The sequence below is a fragment of the Pseudophryne corroboree genome, chromosome 6, assembly GCF_028390025.1.
Source record: "Pseudophryne corroboree isolate aPseCor3 chromosome 6, aPseCor3.hap2, whole genome shotgun sequence".
NCBI classification, from domain to species: domain Eukaryota; kingdom Metazoa; phylum Chordata; class Amphibia; order Anura; family Myobatrachidae; genus Pseudophryne; species Pseudophryne corroboree.
The window spans coordinates 39183854-39201980 of NC_086449.1; the positions used below are offsets into that span (position 1 = coordinate 39183854).

An 18127-nucleotide genomic window follows, 5' to 3' on the forward strand; every position below is an offset into this window, starting at 1 on the left:
AACTATATCACCTGCACAGTTTCATAATAAATGCTCATTTCTCATAATACTTATAAAAAAATACCCAGTTAATTGGACATCACCATATCTTGACATTGAAGCATACTCTGTACTCTTGGTTTCTTTATGATTAAGTTTTGTTTCATATTGCATCATTTCAATTCCGGTAACTTACATCTTCAAAATTTTACATAAGTGCTAACGCCAACAATTACTTTATTTTGTAAGACATTTAGAAGTAATTTGATTTTTTTGATCAATTTTTCCTTTCAGCTTACTTATTTTGCTAAGAATAATGACTACATTTAAGGAAAGACAAACAGTCATATTCTTTGGTTATGGAAGCAAAGATGTGGGCTTGTTTGCTTATCAATAACCAAACTCTTGATTCAGTTTTTACAGAAAGTATATTTATCGTCTAAAGCACCGCAATCAGTAAACAAACCATTGCTCATAAATGACCTCGTGGCGCAACGGTAGCGCGTCTGACTCCAGATCAGAAGGTTGCGTGTTCAAATCACGTCGGGGTTAATTACCATTTTGAACATGAAATTTACCAAATGAAACACCATAAAAGAAACAAATTGCCAAGTCTGTCATCCACCTTCTGTAATGTGATATTTGCTCACAGGGATAACTATATCACCTGCACAGTTTCATAATAAATGCCCATTCTGCTCATTTCTCATAATACTTATACAAAAAATACCCAGTTAATTGGACATCACCATATCTTGACATTGAAGCATACTCTGTACTCTTGGTTTCTTTATGATTAAGTTTTGTTTCATATTGCATCATTTCAATTCCGGTAACTTACATCTTCAAAATTTTGCATAAGTGCTAACACCAACAATTACTTTATTTTGTAAGACATTTAGAAGTAATTTGATTTTTTTGATCAATTTTTCCTTTCAGCTTACTTATTTTGCTAAGAATAATGACTACATTTAAGGAAAGACAAACAGTCATATTCTTTGGTTATGGAAGCAAAGATGTGGGCTTGTTTGCTTATCAATAACCAAATTCTTGATTCAGTTTTTACAGAAAGTATACTTATCGTCTAAAGCACCGCAATCAGTAAACAAACCATTGCTCATAAATGACCTCATGGCACAACGGTAGCGCGTTTGACTCCAGATCAGAAGGTTGCGTGTTCAAATCACGTCGGGGTCAATTACCATTTTGAAGATGAAATTTACCAAATGAAACACCATAAAAGAAACAAATTGCCAAGTCTGTCATCCACCTTCTGTAATGTGATATTTGCTCACAGGGATAACTATATCACCTGCACAGTTTCATAATAAATGCCCATTCTGCTCATTTCTCATATTACTTATACAAAAAATACCCAGTTAATTGGACATCACCATATCTTGACATTAAAGCATACTCTGTACTCTTGGTTTCTTTATGATTAAGTTTTGTTTCATATTGCATCATTTCAATTCCGGTCACTTACAACTTCAAAATTTTACATAAGTGCTTACACCAACAATTACTTTATTTTGTAAGACATTTAGAAGTAATTTGATTTTTTTGATCAATTTTTCCTTTCAGCTTACTTATTTTGCTAAGAATAATGACTACATTTAAGGAAAGACAAACAGTCATATTCTTTGGTTATGGAAGCAAAGATGTGGGCTTGTTTGCTTATCAATAACCAAATTCTTGATTCAGTTTTGCAGAAAGTATATTTATCATCTAAAGCACCGCAATCAGTAAACAAACCATTGCTCATAAATGACCTCGTGGCGCAACAGTAGCGCGTCTGACTCCAGATCAGAAGGTTGCGTGTTCAAATCACGTCGGGGTCAATTACCATTTTGAAGATGAAATTTACCAAATGAAACACCATAAAAGAAACAAATTGCAAAGTCTGTCATCCACCTTCTGTAATGTGATATTTGCTCACAGGGATAACTATATCACCTGCACAGTTTCATAATAAATGCCCATTCTGCTCATTTCTCATAATACTTATACAAAAAATACCCAGTTAATTTGACATCACCATATCTTGACATTGAAGCATACTCTGTACTCTTGGTTTCTTTATGATTAAGTTTTGTTTCATATTGCATCATTTCAATTCCGGTAATTTACATCTTCAAAATTTTACATAAGTGCTAACACCAACAATTACTTTATTTTGTAAGACATTTAGAAGTAATTTGATTTTTTTGATCAATTTTTCCTTTCAGCTTACTTATTTTGCTAAGAATAATGACTTTACATTTAAGGAAAGACAAACAGTCATATTCTTTGGTTATGGAAGCAAAGATGTGGGCTTCTTTGCTTATCAATAACCAAATTCTTGATTCAGTTTTTACAGAAAGTATATTTATCGTCTAAAGCACCACAATCAGTAAACAAACCATTGTTCATAAATGACCTCGTGGCGCAACGGTAGCGTGTCTGAGTCCATATCAGAAGGTTGCGTGTTCAAATCATGTTGGGGTTAATTACCATTTTGAAGATGAAATTTACCAAATGAAACACCATAAAAGAAACAAATTGCCAAGTCTGTCATCCACCTTCTGTAATGTGATATTTGCTCACAGGGATAACTATATCACCTGCACAGTTTCATAATAAATGCTCATTTCTCATAATACTTATACAAAAAATACCCAGTTAATTGGACATCACCATATCTTGACATTGAAGCATACTCTGTACTCTTGGTTTCTTTATGATTAAGTTTTGTTTCATATTGCATCATTTCAATTCCGGTCACTTACAACTTCAAAATTTTACATAAGTGCTAACACCAACAATTACTTTATTTTGTAAGACATTTAGAAGTAATTTGATTTTTTTGATAAATTTTTCCTTTCAGCTCACTTATTTTGCTAAGAATAATGACTACATTTAAGGAAAAGACAAACAGTCATATTCTTTGGTTATGGAAGCAAAGATGTGGGCTTGTTTGCTTATCAATAACCAAATTCTTGATTCAGTTTTTACAGAAAGTATATTTATCGTCTAAAGCACCGCAATCAGTAAACAAACCATTGCTCATAAATGACCTCGTGGCGCAACAGTAGCACGTCTGACTCCAGATCAGAAGGTTGCGTGTTCAAATCACGTCGGGGTCAATTACTATTTTGAAGATGAAATTTACCAAATGAAACACCATAAAAGAAACAAATTGCCAATTCTGTCATCCACCTTCTGTACTGTGATATTTGCTCACAGGGATAACTATATCACCTGCACAGTTTCATAATAAATGCCCATTCTGCTCATTTCTCATAATACTTATACAAAAAATACCCAGTTAATTTGACATCACCATATCTTGACATTGAAGCATACTCTGTACTCTTGGTTTCTTTATGATTAAGTTTTGTTTCATATTGCATCATTTCAATTCCGGTAACTTACATCTTCAAAATTTTACATAAGTGCTAACACCAACAATTACTTTATTTTGTAAGACATTTAGAAGTAATTTTATTTTTTTGATCAATTTTTCCTTTCAGCTTACTTATTTTGCTAAGAATAATGACTACATTTAAGGAAAGACAAACAGTCATATTCTTTGGTTATGGAAGCAAAGATGTGGGCTTGTTTGCTTATCAATAACCAAATTCTTGATTCAGTTTTTACAGAAAGTATATTTATCGTCTAAAGCACCGCAATCAGTAAACAAACCATTGCTCATAAATGACCTCGTGGCGCAACGGTAGCGCGTCTGACTGCAGATCAGAAGGTTGCGTGTTCAAATCACGTCGGGGTCAATTACCATTTTGAAGATGAAATTTACCAAATGAAACACCATAAAAGAAACAAATTGCCAAGTCTGTCATCCACCTTCTGTAATGTGATATTTGCTCACAGGGATAACTATATCACCTGCACAGTTTCATAATAAATGCCCATTCTGCTCATTTCTCATAATACTTATACAAAAAATACCCAGTTAATTTGACATTGAAGCATACTCTGTACTCTTGGTTTCTTTATGATTAAGTTTTGTTTCATATTGCATCATTTCAATTCCGGTAACTTACATCTTCAAAATTTTACATAAGTGCTAACACCAACAATTACTTTATTTTGTAAGACATTTAGAAGTAATTTGATTTTTTTGATCAATTTTTCCTTTCAGCTTACTTATTTTGCTAAGAATAATGACTACATTTAAGGAAAGACAAACAGTCATATTCTTTGGTTATGGAAGCAAAGATGTGGGCTTGTTTGCTTATCAATAACCAAATTCTTGATTCAGTTTTTACAGAAAGTATACTTATCGTCTAAAGCACCGCAATCAGTAAACAAACCATTGCTCATAAATGACCTCGTGGCACAACGGTAGCGCGTCTGACTCCAGATCAGAAGGTTGCGTGTTCAAATCACGTCGGGGTCAATTACCCTTTTGAAGATGAAATTTACCAAATGAAACACCATAAAAGAAACAAATTGCCAAGTCTGTCATCCACCTTCTGTAATGTGATATTTGCTCACAGGGATAACTATATCACCTGCACAGTTTCATAATAAATGCCCATTCTGCTCATTTCTCATAATACTTATACAAAAAATACCCAGTTAATTTGACATCACCATATCTTGACATTGAAGCATACTCTGTACTCTTGGTTTCTTTATGATTAAGTTTTGTTTCATATTGCATCATTTCAATTCCGGTAACTTACATCTTCAAAATTTTACATAAGTGCTAACACCAACAATAACTTTATTTTGTAAGACATTTAGAAGTAATTTGATTTTTTTGATCAATTTTTCCTTTCAGCTTACTTATTTTGCTAAGAATAATGACTTTACATTTAAGGAAAGACAAACAGTCATATTCTTTGGTTATGGAAGCAAAGATGTGGGCTTCTTTGCTTATCGATAACCAAATTCTTGATTCAGTTTTTACAGAAAGTATATTTATCGTCTAAAGCACCACAATCAGTAAACAAACCATTGCTCATAAATGACCTCGTGGCGCAACGGTAGAGTGTCTGACTCCATATCAGAAGGTTGCGTGTTCAAATCATGTCGGGGTTAATTACTATTTTGAAGATGAAATTTACCAAATGAAACACCATAAAAGAAACAAATTGCCAAGTCTGTCATCCACCTTCTGTAATGTGATATTTGCTCACAGGGATAACTATATCACCTGCACAGTTTCATAATAAATGTCCATTCTGCTCATTTCTCATAATACTTATGCAAAAATAACCCAGTTTATTGGAAATTACCATATCTTGACATTGAAGCATACTCTGTACTCTTGGTTTCTTTATGACTAAGTTTTGCTTCATATTGCATCATTTCAATTCTGGTCACAGACAACTTCAAAATTTTACGTAAGTGCTAACACCAACAATTACTTTATTTTGTAAGACATTTAGAAGTAATTTTATTTTTTTGATCAATTTTTCCTTTCAGCTTACTTATTTTGCTAAGAATAATGACTACATTTAAGGAAAGACAAACAGTCATATTCTTTGGTTATGGAAGCAAAGATGTGGGCTTGTTTGCTTATCAATACCAAATTCTTGATTCAGTTTTTACAGAAAGTATATTTATCGTCTAAAGCACCGCAATCAGTAAACAAACCATTGCTCATAAATGACCTTGTGGCGCAACGGTAGCGCGTCTGACTCCAGATCAGAAGGTTGCGTGTTCAAATCACGTCGGGGTCAATTACCATTTTGAAGATGAAATTTACCAAATGAAACACCATAAAAGAAACAAATTGCCAAGTCTGTCATCCACCTTCTGTAATGTGATATTTGCTCACAGTTATAACTATATCACCTGCACAGTTTCATAATAAATGCTCATTTCTCATATTACTTATACAAAAAATACCCAGTTAATTTGACATCACCATATCTTGACATTGAAGCATACTCTGTACTCTTGGTTTCTTTATGATTAAGTTTTGTTTCATATTGCATCATTTCAATTCCGGTAACTTACATCTTCAAAATTTTACATAAGTGCTAACACCAACAATTACTTTATTTTGTAAGACATTTAGAAGTAATTTTATTTTTTTGATCAATTTTTCCTTTCAGCTTACTTATTTTGCTAAGAATAATGACTACATTTAAGGAAAGACAAACAGTCATATTCTTTGGTTATGGAAGCAAAGATGTGGGCTTGTTTGCTTATCAATAACCAAATTCTTGATTCAGTTTTTACAGAAAGTATATTTATCGTCTAAAGCACCGCAATCAGTAAACAAACCATTGCTCATAAATGACCTCGTGGCGCAACGGTAGCGCGTCTGACTGCAGATCAGAAGGTTGCGTGTTCAAATCACGTCGGGGTCAATTACCATTTTGAAGATGAAATTTACCAAATAAAACACCATAAAAGAAACAAATTGCCAAGTCTGTCATCCACCTTCTGTAATGTGATATTTGCTTACAGGGATAACTATATCACCTGCACAGTTTCATAATAAATGCCCATTCTGCTCATTTCTCATAATACTTATACAAAAAATACCCAGTTAATTTGACATCACCATATCTTGACATTGAAGCATACTCTGTACTCTTGGTTTCTTTATGATTAAGTTTTGTTTCATATTGCATCATTTCAATTCCGGTAACTTACATCTTCAAAATTTTACATAAGTGCTAACACCAACAATTACTTTATTTTGTAAGACATTTAGAAGTAATTTGATTTTTTTTATCAATTTTTCCTTTCAGCTTACTTATTTTGCTAAGAATAATGACTTTACATTTAAGGAAAGACAAACAGTCATATTCTTTGGTTATGGAAGCAAAGATGTGGGCTTCTTTGCTTATCAATAACCAAATTCTTGACTCAGTTTTTACAGAAAGTATATTTATCGTCTAAAGCACCACAATCAGTAAACAAACCATTGCTCATAAATGACCTCGTGGCGCAACGGTAGCGTGTCTGACTCCATATCAGAAGGTTGCGTGTTCAAATCATGTCGGGGTTAATTACCATTTTGAAGATGAAATTTACCAAATGAAACACCATAAAAGAAACAAATTGCCAAGTCTGTCATCCACCTTCTGTAATGTGATATTTGTTCACAGGGATAACTATATCACCTGCACAGTTTCATAATAAATGTCCATTCTGCTCATTTCTCATAATACTTATGCAAAAATAACCCAGTTTATTGGAAATTACCATATCTTGACATTGAAGCATACTCTGTACTCTTGGTTTCTTTATGACTAAGTTTTGTTTCATATTGCATCATTTCAATTCCGGTCACAGACAACTTCAAAATTTTACGTAAGTGCTAACACCAACAATTACTTTATTTTGTAAGACATTTAGAAGTAATTTTATTTTTTTGATCAATTTTTCCTTTCAGCTTACTTATTTTGCTAAGAATAATGACTACATTTAAGGAAAGACAAACAGTCATATTCTTTGGTTATGGAAGCAAAGATGTGGGCTTGTTTGCTTATCAATACCAAATTCTTGATTCAGTTTTTACAGAAAGTATATTTATCGTCTAAAGCACCGCAATCAGTAAACAAACCATTGCTCATAAATGACCTCGTGGCGCAACGGTAGCGCGTCTGACTCCAGATCAGAAGGTTGCGTGTTCAAATCACGTCGGGGTCAATTACCATTTTGAAGATGAAATTTACCAAATGAAACACCATAAAAGAAACAAATTGCCAAGTCTGTCATCCACCTTCTGTAATGTGATATTTGCTCACAGGGATAACTATATCACCTGCACAGTTTCATAATAAATGCCCATTCTGCTCATTTCTCATAATACTTATACAAAAAATACCCAGTTAATTTGACATCACCATATCTTGACATTGAAGCATACTCTGTACTCTTGGTTTCTTTATGATTAAGTTTTGTTTCATATTGCATCATTTCAATTCCGGTAACTTACATCTTCAAAATTTTACATAAGTGCTAACACCAACAATGACTTTATTTTGTAAGACATTTAGAAGTAATTTGATTTTTTTGATCAATTTTTCCTTTCAGCTTACTTATTTTGCTAAGAATAATGACTTTACATTTAAGGAAAGACAAACAGTCATATTCTTTGGTTATGGAAGCAAAGATGTGGGCTTGTTTGCTTATCAATAACCAAATTCTTGATTCAGTTTTTACAGAAAGTATATTTATCGTCTAAAGCACCGCAATCAGTAAACAAACCATTGCTCATAAATGACCTCGTGGCGCAACGGTAGCGCGTCTGACTCCAGATCAGAAGGTTGCGTGTTCAAATCACGTCGGGGTCAATTACCATTTTGAAGATGAAATTTACCAAATGAAACACCATAAAAGAAACAAATTGCCAAGTCTGTCATCCACCTTCTGTAATGTGATATTTGCTCACAGGGATAACTATATCACCTGCACAGTTTCATAATAAATGCCCATTCTGCTCATTTCTCATAATACTTATACAAAAAATACCCAGTTAATTTGACATCACCATATCTTGACATTGAAGCATACTCTGTACTCTTGGTTTCTTTATGATTAAGTTTTGTTTCATATTGCATCATTTCAATTCCGGTAACTTACATCTTCAAAATTTTACATAAGTGCTAACACCAACAATTACTTTATTTTGTAAGACATTTAGAAGTAATTTGATTTTTTTGATCAATTTTTCCTTTCAGCTTACTTATTTTGCTAAGAATAATGACTTTACATTTAAGGAAAGACAAACAGTCATATTCTTTGGTTATGGAAGCAAAGATGTGGGCTTCTTTGCTTATCAATAACCAAATTCTTGATTCAGTTTTTACAGAAAGTATATTTATCGTCTAAAGCACCACAATCAGTAAACAAACCATTGCTCATAAATGACCTCGTGGCGCAACGGTAGCGTGTCTGACTCCATATCAGAAGGTTGCGTGTTCAAATCATGTCGGGGTTAATTACCATTTTGAAGATGAAATTTACCAAATGAAACACCATAAAAGAAACAAATTGCCAAGTCTGTCATCCACCTTCTGTAATGTGATATTTGCTCACAGGGATAACTATATCACCTGCACAGTTTCATAATAAATGCTCATTTCTCATAATACTTATACAAAAAATACCCAGTTAATTGGACATCACCATATCTTGACATTGAAGCATACTCTGTACTCTTGGTTTCTTTATGATTAAGTTTTGTTTCATATTGCATCATTTCAATTCCGGTAACTTACATCTTCAAAATTTTACATAAGTGCTAACACCAACAATTACTTTATTTTGTAAGACATTTAGAAGTAATTTTATTTTTTTGATCAATTTTTCCTTTCAGCTTACTTATTTTGCTAAGAATAATGACTACATTTAAGGAAAGACAAACAGTCATATTCTTTGGTTATGGAAGCAAAGATGTGGGCTTGTTTGCTTATCAATAACCAAATTCTTGATTCAGTTTTTACAGAAAGTATATTTATCGTCTAAAGCACCGCAATCAGTAAACAAACCATTGCTCATAAATGACCTCGTGGCGCAATGGTAGCGCGTCTGACTCCAGATCAGAAGGTTGCGTGTTCAAATCACGTCGGGGTCAATTACCATTTTGAAGATGAAATTTACCAAATGAAACACCATAAAAGAAACAAATTGCCAAGTCTGTCATCCACCTTCTGTAATGTGATATTTGCTCACAGGGATAACTATATCACCTGCACAGTTTCATAATAAATGCCCATTCTGCTCATTTCTCATAATACTTATACAAAAAATACCCAGTTAATTTGACATCACCATATCTTGACATTGAAGCATACTCTGTACTTTTGGTTTCTTTATGATTAAGTTTTGTTTCATATTGCATCATTTCAATTCCGGTAACTTACATCTTCAAAATTTTACATAAGTGCTAACACCAACAATGACTTTATTTTGTAAGACATTTAGAAGTAATTTGATTTTTTTGATCAATTTTTCCTTTCAGCTTACTTATTTTGCTAAGAATAATGACTTTACATTTAAGGAAAGACAAACAGTCATATTCTTTGGTTATGGAAGCAAAGATGTGGGCTTGTTTGCTTATCAATAACCAAATTCTTGATTCAGTTTTTACAGAAAGTATATTTATCGTCTAAAGCACCGCAATCAGTAAACAAACCATTGCTCATAAATGACCTCGTGGCGCAACGGTAGCGCGTCTGACTCCAGATCAGAAGGTTGCGTGTTCAAATCACGTCGGGGTCAATTACCATTTTAGAAGATGAAATTTACCAAATGAAACACCATAAAAGAAACAAATTGCCAAGTCTGTCATCCACCTTCTGTAATGTGATATTTGCTCACAGGGATAACTATATCACCTGCACAGTTTCATAATAAATGCTCATTTCTCATAATACTTATACAAAAAATACCCAGTTAATTGGACATCACCATATCTTGACATTGAAGCATACTCTGTACTCTTGGTTTCTTTATGATTAAGTTTTGTTTCATATTGCATCATTTCAATTCCGGTAACTTACATCTTCAAAATTTTACATAAGTGCTAACACCAACAATTACTTTATTTTGTAAGACATTTAGAAGTAATTTTATTTTTTTGATCAATTTTTCCTTTCAGCTTACTTATTTTGCTAAGAATAATGACTACATTTAAGGAAAGACAAACAGTCATATTCTTTGGTTATGGAAGCAAAGATGTGGGCTTGTTTGCTTATCAATAACCAAATTCTTGATTCAGTTTTTACAGAAAGTATATTTATCGTCTAAAGCACCGCAATCAGTAAACAAACCATTGCTCATAAATGACCTCGTGGCGCAATGGTAGCGCGTCTGACTCCAGATCGGAAGGTTGCGTGTTCAAATCACGTCGGGGTCAATTACCATTTTGAAGATGAAATTTACCAAATGAAACACCATAAAAGAAACAAATTGCCAAGTCTGTCATCCACCTTCTGTAAAGTGATATTTGCTCACAGGGATAACTATATCACCTGCACAGTTTCATAATAAATGCCCATTCTGCTCATTTTTCATAATACTTATACAAAAAATACCCAGTAAATTTGACATCACCATATCTTGACATTGAAGCATACTCTGTACTCTTGGTTTCTTTATGATTAAGTTTTGTTTCATATTGCATCATTTCAATTCCGGTCACTTACAACTTCAAAATTTTACATAAGTGCTAACACCAACAATTACTTTATTTTGTAAGACATTTAGAAGTAATTTTATTTTTTTTGATCAATTTTTCCTTTCAGCTTACTTATTTTGCTCAGAATAATGACTACATTTAAGGAAAGACAAACAGTCATATTCTTTGGTTATGGAAGCAAAGATGTGGGCTTCTTTGCTTATCGATAACCAAATTCTTGATTCAGTTTTTACAGAAAGTATATTTATCGTCTAAAGCACCACAATCAGTAAACAAACCATTGCTCATAAATGACCTCGTGGCGCAACGGTAGAGTGTCTGACTCCATATCAGAAGGTTGCGTGTTCAAATCATGTCGGGGTTAATTACTATTTTGAAGATGAAATTTACCAAATGAAACACCATAAAAGAAACAAATTGCCAAGTCTGTCATCCACCTTCTGTAATGTGATATTTGCTCACAGGGATAACTATATCACCTGCACAGTTTCATAATAAATGTCCATTCTGCTCATTTCTCATAATACTTATGCAAAAATAACCCAGTTTATTGGAAATTACCATATCTTGACATTGAAGCATACTCTGTACTCTTGGTTTCTTTATGACTAAGTTTTGCTTCATATTGCATCATTTCAATTCTGGTCACAGACAACTTCAAAATTTTACGTAAGTGCTAACACCAACAATTACTTTATTTTGTAAGACATTTAGAAGTAATTTTATTTTTTTGATCAATTTTTCCTTTCAGCTTACTTATTTTGCTAAGAATAATGACTACATTTAAGGAAAGACAAACAGTCATATTCTTTGGTTATGGAAGCAAAGATGTGGGCTTGTTTGCTTATCAATACCAAATTCTTGATTCAGTTTTTACAGAAAGTATATTTATCGTCTAAAGCACCGCAATCAGTAAACAAACCATTGCTCATAAATGACCTTGTGGCGCAACGGTAGCGCGTCTGACTCCAGATCAGAAGGTTGCGTGTTCAAATCACGTCGGGGTCAATTACCATTTTGAAGATGAAATTTACCAAATGAAACACCATAAAAGAAACAAATTGCCAAGTCTGTCATCCACCTTCTGTAATGTGATATTTGCTCACAGTTATAACTATATCACCTGCACAGTTTCATAATAAATGCTCATTTCTCATATTACTTATACAAAAAATACCCAGTTAATTTGACATCACCATATCTTGACATTGAAGCATACTCTGTACTCTTGGTTTCTTTATGATTAAGTTTTGTTTCATATTGCATCATTTCAATTCCGGTAACTTACATCTTCAAAATTTTACATAAGTGCTAACACCAACAATTACTTTATTTTGTAAGACATTTAGAAGTAATTTTATTTTTTTGATCAATTTTTCCTTTCAGCTTACTTATTTTGCTAAGAATAATGACTACATTTAAGGAAAGACAAACAGTCATATTCTTTGGTTATGGAAGCAAAGATGTGGGCTTGTTTGCTTATCAATAACCAAATTCTTGATTCAGTTTTTACAGAAAGTATATTTATCGTCTAAAGCACCGCAATCAGTAAACAAACCATTGCTCATAAATGACCTCGTGGCGCAACGGTAGCGCGTCTGACTGCAGATCAGAAGGTTGCGTGTTCAAATCACGTCGGGGTCAATTACCATTTTGAAGATGAAATTTACCAAATAAAACACCATAAAAGAAACAAATTGCCAAGTCTGTCATCCACCTTCTGTAATGTGATATTTGCTTACAGGGATAACTATATCACCTGCACAGTTTCATAATAAATGCCCATTCTGCTCATTTCTCATAATACTTATACAAAAAATACCCAGTTAATTTGACATCACCATATCTTGACATTGAAGCATACTCTGTACTCTTGGTTTCTTTATGATTAAGTTTTGTTTCATATTGCATCATTTCAATTCCGGTAACTTACATCTTCAAAATTTTACATAAGTGCTAACACCAACAATTACTTTATTTTGTAAGACATTTAGAAGTAATTTGATTTTTTTTATCAATTTTTCCTTTCAGCTTACTTATTTTGCTAAGAATAATGACTTTACATTTAAGGAAAGACAAACAGTCATATTCTTTGGTTATGGAAGCAAAGATGTGGGCTTCTTTGCTTATCAATAACCAAATTCTTGACTCAGTTTTTACAGAAAGTATATTTATCGTCTAAAGCACCACAATCAGTAAACAAACCATTGCTCATAAATGACCTCGTGGCGCAACGGTAGCGTGTCTGACTCCATATCAGAAGGTTGCGTGTTCAAATCATGTCGGGGTTAATTACCATTTTGAAGATGAAATTTACCAAATGAAACACCATAAAAGAAACAAATTGCCAAGTCTGTCATCCACCTTCTGTAATGTGATATTTGTTCACAGGGATAACTATATCACCTGCACAGTTTCATAATAAATGTCCATTCTGCTCATTTCTCATAATACTTATGCAAAAATAACCCAGTTTATTGGAAATTACCATATCTTGACATTGAAGCATACTCTGTACTCTTGGTTTCTTTATGACTAAGTTTTGTTTCATATTGCATCATTTCAATTCCGGTCACAGACAACTTCAAAATTTTACGTAAGTGCTAACACCAACAATTACTTTATTTTGTAAGACATTTAGAAGTAATTTTATTTTTTTGATCAATTTTTCCTTTCAGCTTACTTATTTTGCTAAGAATAATGACTACATTTAAGGAAAGACAAACAGTCATATTCTTTGGTTATGGAAGCAAAGATGTGGGCTTGTTTGCTTATCAATACCAAATTCTTGATTCAGTTTTTACAGAAAGTATATTTATCGTCTAAAGCACCGCAATCAGTAAACAAACCATTGCTCATAAATGACCTCGTGGCGCAACGGTAGCGCGTCTGACTCCAGATCAGAAGGTTGCGTGTTCAAATCACGTCGGGGTCAATTACCATTTTGAAGATGAAATTTACCAAATGAAACACCATAAAAGAAACAAATTGCCAAGTCTGTCATCCACCTTCTGTAATGTGATATTTGCTCACAGGGATAACTATATCACCTGCACAGTTTCATAATAAATGCCCATTCTGCTCATTTCTCATAATACTTATACAAAAAATACCCAGTTAATTTGACATCACCATATCTTGACATTGAAGCATACTCTGTACTCTTGGTTTCTTTATGATTAAGTTTTGTTTCATATTGCATCATTTCAATTCCGGTAACTTACATCTTCAAAATTTTACATAAGTGCTAACACCAACAATGACTTTATTTTGTAAGACATTTAGAAGTAATTTGATTTTTTTGATCAATTTTTCCTTTCAGCTTACTTATTTTGCTAAGAATAATGACTTTACATTTAAGGAAAGACAAACAGTCATATTCTTTGGTTATGGAAGCAAAGATGTGGGCTTGTTTGCTTATCAATAACCAAATTCTTGATTCAGTTTTTACAGAAAGTATATTTATCGTCTAAAGCACCGCAATCAGTAAACAAACCATTGCTCATAAATGACCTCGTGGCGCAACGGTAGCGCGTCTGACTCCAGATCAGAAGGTTGCGTGTTCAAATCACGTCGGGGTCAATTACCATTTTGAAGATGAAATTTACCAAATGAAACACCATAAAAGAAACAAATTGCCAAGTCTGTCATCCACCTTCTGTAATGTGATATTTGCTCACAGGGATAACTATATCACCTGCACAGTTTCATAATAAATGCCCATTCTGCTCATTTCTCATAATACTTATACAAAAAATACCCAGTTAATTTGACATCACCATATCTTGACATTGAAGCATACTCTGTACTCTTGGTTTCTTTATGATTAAGTTTTGTTTCATATTGCATCATTTCAATTCCGGTAACTTACATCTTCAAAATTTTACATAAGTGCTAACACCAACAATTACTTTATTTTGTAAGACATTTAGAAGTAATTTGATTTTTTTGATCAATTTTTCCTTTCAGCTTACTTATTTTGCTAAGAATAATGACTTTACATTTAAGGAAAGACAAACAGTCATATTCTTTGGTTATGGAAGCAAAGATGTGGGCTTCTTTGCTTATCAATAACCAAATTCTTGATTCAGTTTTTACAGAAAGTATATTTATCGTCTAAAGCACCACAATCAGTAAACAAACCATTGCTCATAAATGACCTCGTGGCGCAACGGTAGCGTGTCTGACTCCATATCAGAAGGTTGCGTGTTCAAATCATGTCGGGGTTAATTACCATTTTGAAGATGAAATTTACCAAATGAAACACCATAAAAGAAACAAATTGCCAAGTCTGTCATCCACCTTCTGTAATGTGATATTTGCTCACAGGGATAACTATATCACCTGCACAGTTTCATAATAAATGCTCATTTCTCATAATACTTATACAAAAAATACCCAGTTAATTGGACATCACCATATCTTGACATTGAAGCATACTCTGTACTCTTGGTTTCTTTATGATTAAGTTTTGTTTCATATTGCATCATTTCAATTCCGGTAACTTACATCTTCAAAATTTTACATAAGTGCTAACACCAACAATTACTTTATTTTGTAAGACATTTAGAAGTAATTTTATTTTTTTGATCAATTTTTCCTTTCAGCTTACTTATTTTGCTAAGAATAATGACTACATTTAAGGAAAGACAAACAGTCATATTCTTTGGTTATGGAAGCAAAGATGTGGGCTTGTTTGCTTATCAATAACCAAATTCTTGATTCAGTTTTTACAGAAAGTATATTTATCGTCTAAAGCACCGCAATCAGTAAACAAACCATTGCTCATAAATGACCTCGTGGCGCAATGGTAGCGCGTCTGACTCCAGATCAGAAGGTTGCGTGTTCAAATCACGTCGGGGTCAATTACCATTTTGAAGATGAAATTTACCAAATGAAACACCATAAAAGAAACAAATTGCCAAGTCTGTCATCCACCTTCTGTAATGTGATATTTGCTCACAGGGATAACTATATCACCTGCACAGTTTCATAATAAATGCCCATTCTGCTCATTTCTCATAATACTTATACAAAAAATACCCAGTTAATTTGACATCACCATATCTTGACATTGAAGCATACTCTGTACTTTTGGTTTCTTTATGATTAAGTTTTGTTTCATATTGCATCATTTCAATTCCGGTAACTTACATCTTCAAAATTTTACATAAGTGCTAACACCAACAATGACTTTATTTTGTAAGACATTTAGAAGTAATTTGATTTTTTTGATCAATTTTTCCTTTCAGCTTACTTATTTTGCTAAGAATAATGACTTTACATTTAAGGAAAGACAAACAGTCATATTCTTTGGTTATGGAAGCAAAGATGTGGGCTTGTTTGCTTATCAATAACCAAATTCTTGATTCAGTTTTTACAGAAAGTATATTTATCGTCTAAAGCACCGCAATCAGTAAACAAACCATTGCTCATAAATGACCTCGTGGCGCAACGGTAGCGCGTCTGACTCCAGATCAGAAGGTTGCGTGTTCAAATCACGTCGGGGTCAATTACCATTTTAGAAGATGAAATTTACCAAATGAAACACCATAAAAGAAACAAATTGCCAAGTCTGTCATCCACCTTCTGTAATGTGATATTTGCTCACAGGGATAACTATATCACCTGCACAGTTTCATAATAAATGCTCATTTCTCATAATACTTATACAAAAAATACCCAGTTAATTGGACATCACCATATCTTGACATTGAAGCATACTCTGTACTCTTGGTTTCTTTATGATTAAGTTTTGTTTCATATTGCATCATTTCAATTCCGGTAACTTACATCTTCAAAATTTTACATAAGTGCTAACACCAACAATTACTTTATTTTGTAAGACATTTAGAAGTAATTTTATTTTTTTGATCAATTTTTCCTTTCAGCTTACTTATTTTGCTAAGAATAATGACTACATTTAAGGAAAGACAAACAGTCATATTCTTTGGTTATGGAAGCAAAGATGTGGGCTTGTTTGCTTATCAATAACCAAATTCTTGATTCAGTTTTTACAGAAAGTATATTTATCGTCTAAAGCACCGCAATCAGTAAACAAACCATTGCTCATAAATGACCTCGTGGCGCAATGGTAGCGCGTCTGACTCCAGATCGGAAGGTTGCGTGTTCAAATCACGTCGGGGTCAATTACCATTTTGAAGATGAAATTTACCAAATGAAACACCATAAAAGAAACAAATTGCCAAGTCTGTCATCCACCTTCTGTAAAGTGATATTTGCTCACAGGGATAACTATATCACCTGCACAGTTTCATAATAAATGCCCATTCTGCTCATTTTTCATAATACTTATACAAAAAATACCCAGTAAATTTGACATCACCATATCTTGACATTGAAGCATACTCTGTACTCTTGGTTTCTTTATGATTAAGTTTTGTTTCATATTGCATCATTTCAATTCCGGTCACTTACAACTTCAAAATTTTACATAAGTGCTAACACCAACAATTACTTTATTTTGTAAGACATTTAGAAGTAATTTTATTTTTTTTGATCAATTTTTCCTTTCAGCTTACTTATTTTGCTCAGAATAATGACTACATTTAAGGAAAGACAAACAGTCATATTCTTTGGTTATGGAAGCAAAGATGTGGGCTTCTTTGCTTATCAATAACCAAATTCTTGATTCAGTTTTTACAGAAAGTATATTTATCGTCTAAAGCACCACAATCAGTAAACAAACCATTGCTCATAAATGACCTCGTAGCGCAACGGTAGCGTGTCTGACTCCATATCAGAAGGTTGCGTGTTCAAATCATGTCGGGGTTAATTACCATTTTGAAGATGAAATTTACCAAATGAAACACCATAAAAGAAACAAATTGCCAAGTCTGTCATCCACCTTCTGTAATGTGATATTTGCTCACAGGGATAACTATATCACCTGCACAGTTTCATAATAAATGTCCATTCTGCTCATTTCTCATAATACTTATGCAAAAATAACCCAGTTTATTGGAAATTACCATATCTTGACATTGAAGCATACTCTGTACTCTTGGTTTCTTT

The 18127-nt window shown here is 33.1% G+C and overlaps 20 non-coding genes across 20 annotated transcripts; all 20 read left to right on the plus strand.

The window, feature by feature from the left end:
- Positions 1-459: 459 nt before the first annotated feature.
- Positions 460-531, plus strand: TRNAW-CCA (transfer RNA tryptophan (anticodon CCA)). Its single transcript has one exon. It is a non-coding gene; the product is annotated as a tRNA-Trp (tRNA).
- A 573-nt stretch (positions 532-1104) lies between these two features.
- On the plus strand, positions 1105-1176 carry TRNAW-CCA (transfer RNA tryptophan (anticodon CCA)). Its single transcript has one exon. It is a non-coding gene; the product is annotated as a tRNA-Trp (tRNA).
- Positions 1177-1748: 572 nt separating this feature from the next.
- TRNAW-CCA (transfer RNA tryptophan (anticodon CCA)) lies at positions 1749-1820 on the plus strand. The gene has a single exon. It is a non-coding gene; the product is annotated as a tRNA-Trp (tRNA).
- A 1212-nt stretch (positions 1821-3032) lies between these two features.
- TRNAW-CCA (transfer RNA tryptophan (anticodon CCA)) lies at positions 3033-3104 on the plus strand. Its single transcript has one exon. It is a non-coding gene; the product is annotated as a tRNA-Trp (tRNA).
- Positions 3105-3677: 573 nt separating this feature from the next.
- On the plus strand, positions 3678-3749 carry TRNAC-GCA (transfer RNA cysteine (anticodon GCA)). The gene has a single exon. It is a non-coding gene; the product is annotated as a tRNA-Cys (tRNA).
- A 557-nt stretch (positions 3750-4306) lies between these two features.
- On the plus strand, positions 4307-4378 carry TRNAW-CCA (transfer RNA tryptophan (anticodon CCA)). The gene has a single exon. It is a non-coding gene; the product is annotated as a tRNA-Trp (tRNA).
- Positions 4379-5597: 1219 nt separating this feature from the next.
- Positions 5598-5669, plus strand: TRNAW-CCA (transfer RNA tryptophan (anticodon CCA)). Its single transcript has one exon. It is a non-coding gene; the product is annotated as a tRNA-Trp (tRNA).
- Positions 5670-6233: 564 nt separating this feature from the next.
- TRNAC-GCA (transfer RNA cysteine (anticodon GCA)) lies at positions 6234-6305 on the plus strand. The gene has a single exon. It is a non-coding gene; the product is annotated as a tRNA-Cys (tRNA).
- A 1219-nt stretch (positions 6306-7524) lies between these two features.
- On the plus strand, positions 7525-7596 carry TRNAW-CCA (transfer RNA tryptophan (anticodon CCA)). Its single transcript has one exon. It is a non-coding gene; the product is annotated as a tRNA-Trp (tRNA).
- A 575-nt stretch (positions 7597-8171) lies between these two features.
- Positions 8172-8243, plus strand: TRNAW-CCA (transfer RNA tryptophan (anticodon CCA)). The gene has a single exon. It is a non-coding gene; the product is annotated as a tRNA-Trp (tRNA).
- Positions 8244-9454: 1211 nt separating this feature from the next.
- On the plus strand, positions 9455-9526 carry TRNAW-CCA (transfer RNA tryptophan (anticodon CCA)). The gene has a single exon. It is a non-coding gene; the product is annotated as a tRNA-Trp (tRNA).
- Positions 9527-10101: 575 nt separating this feature from the next.
- TRNAW-CCA (transfer RNA tryptophan (anticodon CCA)) lies at positions 10102-10173 on the plus strand. Its single transcript has one exon. It is a non-coding gene; the product is annotated as a tRNA-Trp (tRNA).
- A 565-nt stretch (positions 10174-10738) lies between these two features.
- On the plus strand, positions 10739-10810 carry TRNAW-CCA (transfer RNA tryptophan (anticodon CCA)). Its single transcript has one exon. It is a non-coding gene; the product is annotated as a tRNA-Trp (tRNA).
- A 1218-nt stretch (positions 10811-12028) lies between these two features.
- TRNAW-CCA (transfer RNA tryptophan (anticodon CCA)) lies at positions 12029-12100 on the plus strand. The gene has a single exon. It is a non-coding gene; the product is annotated as a tRNA-Trp (tRNA).
- A 564-nt stretch (positions 12101-12664) lies between these two features.
- TRNAC-GCA (transfer RNA cysteine (anticodon GCA)) lies at positions 12665-12736 on the plus strand. Its single transcript has one exon. It is a non-coding gene; the product is annotated as a tRNA-Cys (tRNA).
- A 1219-nt stretch (positions 12737-13955) lies between these two features.
- On the plus strand, positions 13956-14027 carry TRNAW-CCA (transfer RNA tryptophan (anticodon CCA)). Its single transcript has one exon. It is a non-coding gene; the product is annotated as a tRNA-Trp (tRNA).
- Positions 14028-14602: 575 nt separating this feature from the next.
- Positions 14603-14674, plus strand: TRNAW-CCA (transfer RNA tryptophan (anticodon CCA)). Its single transcript has one exon. It is a non-coding gene; the product is annotated as a tRNA-Trp (tRNA).
- A 1211-nt stretch (positions 14675-15885) lies between these two features.
- On the plus strand, positions 15886-15957 carry TRNAW-CCA (transfer RNA tryptophan (anticodon CCA)). Its single transcript has one exon. It is a non-coding gene; the product is annotated as a tRNA-Trp (tRNA).
- Positions 15958-16532: 575 nt separating this feature from the next.
- Positions 16533-16604, plus strand: TRNAW-CCA (transfer RNA tryptophan (anticodon CCA)). The gene has a single exon. It is a non-coding gene; the product is annotated as a tRNA-Trp (tRNA).
- A 565-nt stretch (positions 16605-17169) lies between these two features.
- On the plus strand, positions 17170-17241 carry TRNAW-CCA (transfer RNA tryptophan (anticodon CCA)). The gene has a single exon. It is a non-coding gene; the product is annotated as a tRNA-Trp (tRNA).
- The last annotated feature ends 886 nt before the right edge of the window (positions 17242-18127 follow it).